At 32.2% G+C, this 10,150-nt stretch overlaps 1 long non-coding RNA gene across 1 annotated transcript; it reads left to right on the plus strand.

The window, feature by feature from the left end:
* The first annotated feature begins 4,947 nt into the window (after positions 1-4,947).
* LOC124098072 (uncharacterized) lies at positions 4,948-10,144 on the plus strand. The gene is made up of 4 exons (XR_006853465.2): positions 4,948-5,437; positions 5,598-5,647; positions 7,828-7,926; positions 9,733-10,144. It is a non-coding gene; the product is annotated as an uncharacterized LOC124098072 (long non-coding RNA).
* Positions 10,145-10,150: the final 6 nt, after the last annotated feature.

The following is a 10,150-nucleotide window of genomic DNA, read 5'->3' on the forward strand; positions in this document are numbered from 1 at the left end:
TAAATTGCTGTTACATCTGCATTTTTAATTTATTTTTCTTTTTATTGATGCGTTATATTTTCACATAACAGTGGGATCTATTATAATATATCCATGTGCACACATAATAAAACAATATAGTTTTAACAATTTCATTCCCAGTATCACTGGTTTCCCTCCCTGCCCCTCCCCCAATCCCCTACTTTTATTCTACTGGTCTCCCTTCTATTTTTTTTAAATTTGTTCTAATTGGTTACACATGACAGTAGAATGCATTTTGATACACTTTACACAAATAGAGCACAGCTTTTCATTCCTCTGGCTGTAGGTGGTGCAGATTACACCACTAGCATAGTAATACATATATATAGGGTAATAATGTCTGTCTCATTCTACCATTCTTCCCATCCTAACTGTCCTACTCCCCCCTCAGTCCTCTCTGCAAAATCCAAAGTTCCTTCATTCCTACCCCAATCCCCATAGATAAGCATTGCTTATCAGAGAAAACATTTGGCCTTTGGTTTTGGGGGATTGGCTTATTTCACTTAGCATGATGTTTGCTAGTTTCATCCATTTACCTGCAAATGCCATAATTTCATTTTTCTGTAAGGTTGAGTAATATTCCATTGTGTGTGTGTGTGTGTGTGTGTGTGTATATATATATATATATATATATATATATATATCACATTTTTTATTTATTAATCTGTTGAAGGGTATCTAATTTAGTTCCATAGTTTAGCTATTATGAGTTGAACTACTATAAACATTGATGTGGCTGCATCACTGTAGTATGCTGACTTTAATTCCTTTGGCATAAACCAAGGAGTGGATAGGTGGGTCAAATGGTGGTTCCATTCCAAGAAAGCAATGTATTCTGTTTATCTTTAATCCCTCTGCCTGAGTCATTTTCTGTGTATTTCTGTCTCTTTATCTATTATTTATTCTTCTATTCCCTTTGGAACACTAAAGAAGAAATGAGCTTCCATAATAAATAATCACTTGTTGGAGAGATAAAAATGTGGAAAGAAGTTCCAGTTCTTCTAGCACATCAGCAGTTTGATTCTTGATACCAATTCTCAGGTAGGTTGAATGAATGACCTTCAAATGATTATAGCTCTTGCCAACATAAGAGCTGAGACTGAATAATAACTGCATTTGAGAATAATTTGTTATGCTGCAATAGATAATTGCAATCATAATTTGACATATCTTTGATTATACACACACACAATACTCTTTCTATTAACATGTAGGTATAAAGATGGAAGACTATACATGTTACATTTTGAAAATAACTGTTAATAAGAAAGGGGAATCAGCATAACATGGTGGTAAATACCCAGATAACATTAATACTACTTCCTACAAAGCACTAGAATAGTATGAGGTTGGCGGGGTTACTTAACCTACCTGCTTCACTTTTGATAAATTCACTTTTGATAATTATTACTTATGATAAAATGAAAATGAAAGTAAATGCCTTAACTCAGTCATAACTTCATTTAAAAGAAATGAATTTATTAACATGGTAAACCTTTAAAAATTAGTTATTTTAATATTAAAATTCAACTGGCTCTACGATAATTATTAAGTGGCTAGAAAAACAATCAATTGGAAATTATTTAATAAGTGAACATGTTGAGACACATATGACCCACCATTCTTCAAAAACATTCAAATCCTGTGAAGTCAACTATAAGCAATGAGACTGAAGTAGCTACGATGTCTCCCAAAAAAGAGAAACCCAGAAATGTACTGATTTGTTGTTAACTTCTTCAGATTTGGAAAAAAAAATCATCCTTTATAAAAGAGAAGGAATCCTTCCAAATTCATTTGGTAAATTCAGTATTTCCCTGCTACAAAAAATGTTAGTTTTTTTCAATACAACCATGCTGAACAGACTGAGAAATAATTCAGAGAAATCATATTCACATGAGTGTCAAAATAAACTAAATTTAGGAAATAACCAAAGAGTTGAAGTCCCTCTGAAGTGGAAATTGTAAAAAACTGATGAGAGGAACTGAAGGAGATGTCAGAAGTTAGAAAGACTGCTCACGTTCATTAACTTAGAGAACTAATATTGCTAAAATGGCCATAGAACCATAAGACACCCAAAGATTCAATGAAATCTCCATCAACATACCAATGGTATTCTTCACAGAACTAGAAAAGGCATATGAAAGTCTCTGAGTGGTCAAAGAAATCCTGAGACAAAAGAGCAATGCTGGAAGTATTGCAAAATGTGCTACAGAATCATATTAACAAATATAGCATGGTATTAGCATAAAACCAGATTGTAGACAATGGAATAGAATAGGAAATGCAAAAATAAACCTGCAGGTCTATAGTCAACTGATTCTTGGCAAAGTTTCCAAAAATGTACATTGGAACAAAGATTAAAAAATGGGAAAACAGGACATATACATGTCAATATTAAATCTAGATTTCCTTGTCTCACCCTGTACAAAGTGATCTCAAAGTGGATCAAAGAATTTAATGTTGGATATAAAAGTTTGGAGCTTACAGGAAAAAATTGGGGAGACATTTTATGATGTAAGAAGAGGCAACAGTTTTCTGAATAGGACTACAAAGCTTGGGAAGTAAATGGAAGAAGTGGCATATTGGATTAGATCAAATTTAAAAGCTTCTAAACAGCAAATGAAGCAACTGGGAGAAAAAGAGGAACCTTCAAATAGGATAAAATTTTTCATATATATTCATTTGACAGTGAATTAATATTCAGAATATATAAAGAAGTAAAAAAAAATGTTCCACCAAAGAACAAGCCATAGAAACAACAAATGGGAAAAGGATCTGAATAGACTCTTCTAAAAAGAAGTTCAAATCACCAATGTAGGGAGAAAAGTGCTGAACATCTTTAGCCATAAGGAATATACAAATCAATGTACCTCACCCTGTCAGAGTGGTTGCTATCACAACAACAATAACAACAACAAAATAACATATGCTGGCAAGGATCCGAAGAAGAAAGAACCCTTATGTGGTGTTGGTAGAATGCAACTTCCAACAGCAACTATGGAAAACAGTATGGGGTTCCAAAAAAAAAAAAAAAAAACACTAAAATTACAACTATCTTATGACCCACTCCTAGACATACATTCAAAAGAATTGAAGTCAGTATATAAAAGAGATTCCTGAATGACTATCTTTATTACAATACTATGCACAATAGCTAAGCTATGGAAACAGTATAGGTTTCTATTCACAGATGAAGGACTAAGGATAAGATAATATATCTATATCTATATGCCTATAGGTATAGATATATATTATATATCATCATATGGTTTTATATATATATATATATATGATATATATATATATATATGGTGATACACACATATATCACACATATATCATATACATAAGTTGTTATACACACATATAATTAGAATTTTATTTAGCTGTGAAGAAGAATAAAGTCATGTTATTTGTAGAAAAAAAATGAATGGAACTAGAGATCATCTTTTTATGGGAAATAAGCCAGAGAGAAGACAAATGTCACATATCTTTTCTCATTATGGGAATTAAAATAAAAACCCTGAACATCAAAGAGGTATTGTTAAGACAGAGGAAAGTGGTTAGAGGAGAGAAGGAGGGGAAATTGTAGGCTGGGAGGATATGATTAAAACATAATACATGTACTCACAGAAATGTCACAAAGAATTTCCTTAATTTATAGAAATAATGATTGAATATTTACATAAAATATATTAAGTGAAAGTAATTCTGTTCATATTCCATATTATCTATATCTGTTTACCTGTTGATAGACACTTGGTTAGATTATAGTCTTGGCTATTGTGAAACATGTTAAAAGCAAAATGGCAGTGTAGATATTTCTTTCACAAGCAGGTTTCTTTCCATTTGTATATATGCCCAGAAAGAAACTGGTTACATCTCGTAGTATTTCTATTTCATTCTTTTTGTAATACTTTAGTACTCTTTTCTGTAATGTATACCCTAACTTACATTCCTACAAACAATGTAAAAGCCTACTCTTTTCTCTATATCTTTGCCAATACTACTTATTTTTTGTCTTTCAATAGTGTTCACTATAACTGGAGTAAGATGATATATCACTGTAGTTTTATTTGTGTTTTTCTAATAATTATTGATGGTGAGCTTTTTTGTTATATATTTGTGGACCACTTTTTATATCTCCTTTTTGAGAAATTTCTTTCTATTCCATTGTTTTTTCCTCTTTTTAATTGTTGTTGCTGGTGAGGTAATTGGGACCTTGATATATTGAGGATATCATTCTCTTGTTGGATGAATGGTTTGCAAGTGTTTTATCCAATTCCATATGTTTTCATTTAATTCTTTTGATTGTTTCCTTTGATGTTCTGTTTTTCAATTTTTACTTATGTTGCTTGTGCTTTTGGGTTAGAGTCAATAACCCTTTGCTGAGGGTTATGGTCTGAAATGTTTCTTCTGGTAGTTTTACAATTTGCATACTTACATTTATATCTTTAATATGTTTTGAGTTGATTATTTATTTGGTAAATAGTAGAAGTACAGTTTTATTCTTCTATATGTGGAAATTAAGTTTTTCTTTCACCACTTGTTGGTCCCTATGTTGAAAGTCAAGTTACTATAAATTGGTGGACTGATTTTTTGGTTCTATATTCTGCTACAATGGTCCACTTATCAGATTTTATGCTAATTCTTTGCTGCTTCACTTTCTATAACTTAATATATTTTGTAATATATTTTGAGGCAAAATATTATAATATTTCTCACTGTTTTTTTCAGAAGTATTAGCTCTCCAAGTGTCTTTCATGGATCCAGATAGTTTTTACTATATTTATATTATATTGGTTATTTCTGTGAAGGAGTTCCTCAGTATTTTGTTAAGTTTTGCTTTCTGACCTTAGATTGCTTTATATTTTGTGGACATTATACCAAACTGAATTCTTCTTATGAAGGTGTGTTCGGGTTTAAGTGTGCAGAGTTTAGCTCCCTCAGGCCTGACATTTTGCAAGAGCTGTGGCTGTGATTTAGGTCAGCTGAGGCAAACCTCAGCTAGGAGGAGGAAACGTTCTCTTCCCCTTATCGCAAGGCACAAGTTCTGCATGGTTTGGCCAAGAGGAAGAAGCTTCCTGCATACTTATCCTGGGAGCAGTACATTCTGAAGAAACAAATGCATCCTCAGAGGAGTAGATAATGTCTACAAAGAACTTTAGGAGGGTACTTATCAAACAAACAGGAACAATTTGAATCTAGCTCTGTGTATCCGCTGAGGCATGATATTTGGACAATGTGGGTAAAGTGTTATTGAAGAATTGCTTGCTTTGTTAGAAGAAGTGTATAAAAGGAACTTGCAAATAAACTTCAGCATGCAGTTGCATTTGCTGCCTTGGCTCTGCATCCCGTGTCCCGGTTATTTCGTGACCCTTACCCAGGGACCCGAACGCTCTAGACGTTCACAAAGGTGAGCTGTCTTTACATTTTTGCATGTGACTCATTCAATTTATTTTATCAGTGTTTCAGAATTAACATTTTATTTTTTTTTACCTTTCATGGTAAATTTATTGCTAGCTAATTATTTTTCCGTAACTATTATAAATTGAATTTATTTCTTGATTTTTCAGGTAGCTTCTTATTGGTGTTGATCATGAATCCAGTAACATTATCAAGAATGGTTTGTCTATTACTTTTCATCCAAAAGGTTTCTGGTGGGATGAGAAGGGTTTTTTTTTTTCTATATAAGATTGTGTGGACTCAAAACAGTAATAATTTGACTTCTTTCTTTCCTATTTGGATGAAATTTCTTTCTTTCTTTGGTTAATTGTTCTGGGTCGGATTTACAATATCATATTGAGTAAGAGTGGTGAAAGTGAACATTCTTCTCTGGCTCCCAAATTTAAAGAAAAAATTTCAACTTTTCCTAATTCAATATCATGTTATTTGTGCATCAGGAATATGTGTCTTTAGTTGTGTTGAGGTATGTCCTTCTACTTGTGACTTGCTGACAGGATTTATTAAAATTTATTGAATACATTCTATTTCCTTTTATAATTAGTCTCATCTTTTACATGTTATTAGCCACTTTTAATTCTGTGAATTGCTTATCCATCTGCTTCACTTATTTGTATACAAAACTGTTTAAATTTCTGATGATTGTAATATTTTTTCACTATTTGATGAATATTACTCTTTTGTTCATATATAAGTTGCATGAAAACTAAGTCAGTCTTCATGATTTAACAGTATTTTTAACAACTTACTGTATTAGTTCTATTTGTATTTAATATATATATATATATATATATATATATATGTATAAATTATTAGATAAGATGTAAAAATAATTCATCCAAACCTTTCCTATAATTTCTCTAATTTTTAAACAAAAGTTTTCTAAGGAGGTGAAAGACCTCTACAATGAAATGTGGACAACATTGAAGAAAGAAATTAAAGATCTCAAAAGATGTTCATTGATAGGCTGAATTAATATTATTAAAATGCCCTATAATAAAAAGCAATATACAAATACAGTTAATTCACCATGAGAACAACAATGACATTGTCCACAGAACTAGAAAAAAGCAGTTCTCTAATTAATTTAGAAGAATAAATAACCCAGAAAAGCCAGGGCAATTCTAAACCCAGAAAGTAATGTTGGAGGCATCAAAATATTTGACTTCAAATTATACTACGGAGCTATAGTAACAAAAATTGCATGGTACTGTTTTAAAACAGACACACAGGCCAGTGGTACAAAATAGAAGACACAGAGACAAACCCACAAATCTACAGATGTCTGATTCTTGACAAAATTGTCAAAAATACACTGGAGAATAGATTGATTATTTAGGAAATGATGTTGGGATCTGGTTATCATGTGTAGAAGAATGAAACTAGCCCCCTAACTGTGACCCTACACAAAAATAAACCCCAAATGGATCAAAGACCTAGGAATTAGAAATTATGCAAGTCCAGAAGAAAACAAACGGTCAACACTCCAGTATATAGGCACAGGAAATGACTTTCTCAATAGAACGATAAAGTTCAGAAAATCATGCTAAGAGTTAATAAATGGGAAGGCATCAAATTAAAAAGCTTCTGCACAGCAAAACAATTATAATTTTGAAGAGAAAACATACAGAATGGAAGAAAGTCTTTGCTAGTTACATTTGACTAAGGATTAATATTTAGAATATATAAAGAATTTAAAAAACTTTACACCAAAAAAAAAAAAACAAACCAAATCAACAAATGGGCAAATTAATAAAAAAGATACTTCTCAAAAGAAGAAATATAAATAACCAAAAAATGTGAAAAATATCTTTGATACATTTAATCTTCATGGAAATGCAAAGCAAAAGTATACTTGGATTTTATCTTATACCAGTCAGAAAGGCAGTCATCAATAAAAAAAATAAAATGCTGGAAAGAATGTGAAGAAAACACTTTTACAATATTGGAGACATTGTAAACTAGTACTACCACTATGGAAATCAGTATAGAGGTTCCTCAAAAATGAGGCATGGAGCCATCATAAGACCCAGCTATACCACTTCTCAGTATTTATCATGAATAATTAAAGTCATTTTATTACCCTGATACATGCATATCCATGTTTATATTTTTAGAAGCACAATTTACAATAGCTCAACTATGAAACTAGCTTAGGTGTCTGCCAGTGGATGAATGGATTTTATAAAAATTGTGGCTTTTATACATAATGGAATTTTATTCAGTCATAAAGAAAAATAAAATTATGTTATATGCATGAAAATGGATGGAACTAGAGATCATTATGTTAAACAAAATAAATAAGTCAAACTCAGAAGTCAAGGTTTTTATGTTTTCTCTCAGATGTGGAAGCTAGAGGCAAAAAAAGGAAAGATGGAGGTAGATCTCATGAAAATCAGTAGAAGAGCAGAAGCAGAAAGCCTCCAAAGGGTGGAATGTGAGGTAAGAGGGGAAAAGTGTTGGGAAGTGATATTGGCAAAATTATATTGTTATATTGTGTCTTTGTTTGTATGTACAAATATGTCACAACAAATCCTATCAGTTTATAAAATTACAATGCACCAATAAAAAGTGGAAAAAGATGCAAAATGCTTTAATATTTATTTTGAATTAAACTTAAGATGGAGAATATTTCTTGTGAAGCTTGGCTGGTGGTCTTTATAACAAAAAAAAATAACTAACTATTATGGTTTGGACTTGAGGTGTCCCCCAAAAGCTCACGGGAGACACAATGGGGGATAGTTCAGAGGGGAAATGATTGGGTTATGAGAGTCTTAAGCCAAACAGTGAATTAATCACCTGATGGGATTAATTGAGTGGTTACTGAAGGAAGGTGGGGTGTGGCTACAGGAGGCAGGTCATTGGGGTCATGGCTTTGGGGTACATATTTTATATCTGGCAAGTGGAATCTCTCTCTACCTCCTGATTATTATTCCACCATACAATACCCCCATGATATTCTGCCTCACCTCCAGACTCAAGAAATGGAGGCAACCTTCTATGGAATAAAACATGAGCCCTCAAATAAACTTTTCCTCTTCTACAATAATTCTTGTAGGTCTTTTAGTCATAGTAGCAAACATGCTGACTAAACCACTAACTATTCCTGAATTTGGGACATTTTGATCATAAAAAGGTTTAGTGATGTTTTCCTTAAAGGACAGCATTTGGATTACTTGTGATTTTGTTTACCTATTTTCCAACCAACTTACGTAATTTTTATATTGTTTTCAATGTTACCGAGTGTTATAATAGATAACATGCTGAGTTTTGCAGGAAAAGTATGAAGATTTTATTTTCAGTCATTCCAAATGATGTAGATCCTTTACTACTGTTATAGGTGATATGAGACAATAAGCTACTGAGGAAAAAGAAAAAAATTAGACATGCTCTTCATTATTACAGATTATAGAATTTAAATATAACTGCAAACTGTCTACAAAAACTCATTACATTTCACATCATAACAGTAACAAATATAGGTAACCTTGTGTCATATTTGAGGAAAAAATAAGAATTTAGCAAGTTTCTTTCCTGTTCCTGTTCTGTATTACCACAACCTAAAATTGAGACCTAATGTCTATTTCCAAAGCATGATTATGAGAGTGGCCAAACAGTTCAATTTATTTGATGGATTAAGAGTAAATAACTATAATGAGGTAATGAAACCAAATATTTTCTTCAATGACTCAATTGTGCTGTAGAAAGTACATAGGAATCATTATGCTTCTAATTCTATAAAACATTTTATGGGGAAATGACTTAGCTGGAAAAAAGGCAAGTGTCTTTCTTCAGGAAAGTTAAATGTACAAAATTCTGTGCCTAAATGAAATTAAGCAGGCTGGGAATTTGAGAAACCATACTGATAATGAGTGAATCCTTACTGTTTTTGTCTCAATGCATAATTGTAATTAAGTTTATTAAGTTTTTTTTTGTATACTAATAAATTATAATATTAAATTTCTACATAGGTTCATATAGTCATATAGTTTAACCTTCTGCAGTGTTTGATTCCTCCCCCCCCCCCACCGCCCCAGGATGTTTATTTCCCTTAACTAGGAATTAAATTTCTGGAAAAGAAACTTTGAGTTGATTAGGTAGATTGTAAACATTTGTTTTTCCACAGACAGAAAGGATTCTAGCATTGTAACATCTTATTGCTGGGGTAAACTGGAAGAGGCCCATCTGTCAGTACTCCAGGTTCAGGATTAATAAACTATTCCTCTTTTTTCTTCTTTCCTGTTTTAGCAAACTTCCGACAACAAAATAGACAGCATTTGGTGATGATGAACATCCCAGTTGCCACACAGGCCAGCAGGAACCCAAGCACATCCAAAGAGTAGTACTGGAACCAGGAGAGGTAATGGGCAGCCACCCGGAGGTGTTTAGCTCCTTTGTGGCGCATGACAAACTCTATCCAGAAGACAGCTTGGTCCAGAGGCTTCACTGGATGTTCATGGTGAATTCTTGATAATCTCATAACATTCTCTTTATATCTATACAACAATCATAAGATACCAATATTTTAAAAAAGTTAATTGGCCTAAATTTTTAAGTCCCTGAAAGGTTCTTTGAAAGTTTCACAAAACTGGGTCAAATAAGTGTCATAGAACAGCCATAGAAGTATTTTTTTTTTTTTTAATTCTGTTGTCTTGAGAAATTCAGT

The sequence above is a fragment of the Marmota monax genome, unplaced genomic scaffold (assembly GCF_021218885.2).
Source record: "Marmota monax isolate L192 unplaced genomic scaffold, Marmota_monax_Labrador192_F-V1.1 WCK01_AAM20220418_F8-fsc02719, whole genome shotgun sequence".
NCBI classification, from domain to species: Eukaryota; Metazoa; Chordata; class Mammalia; order Rodentia; family Sciuridae; genus Marmota; species Marmota monax.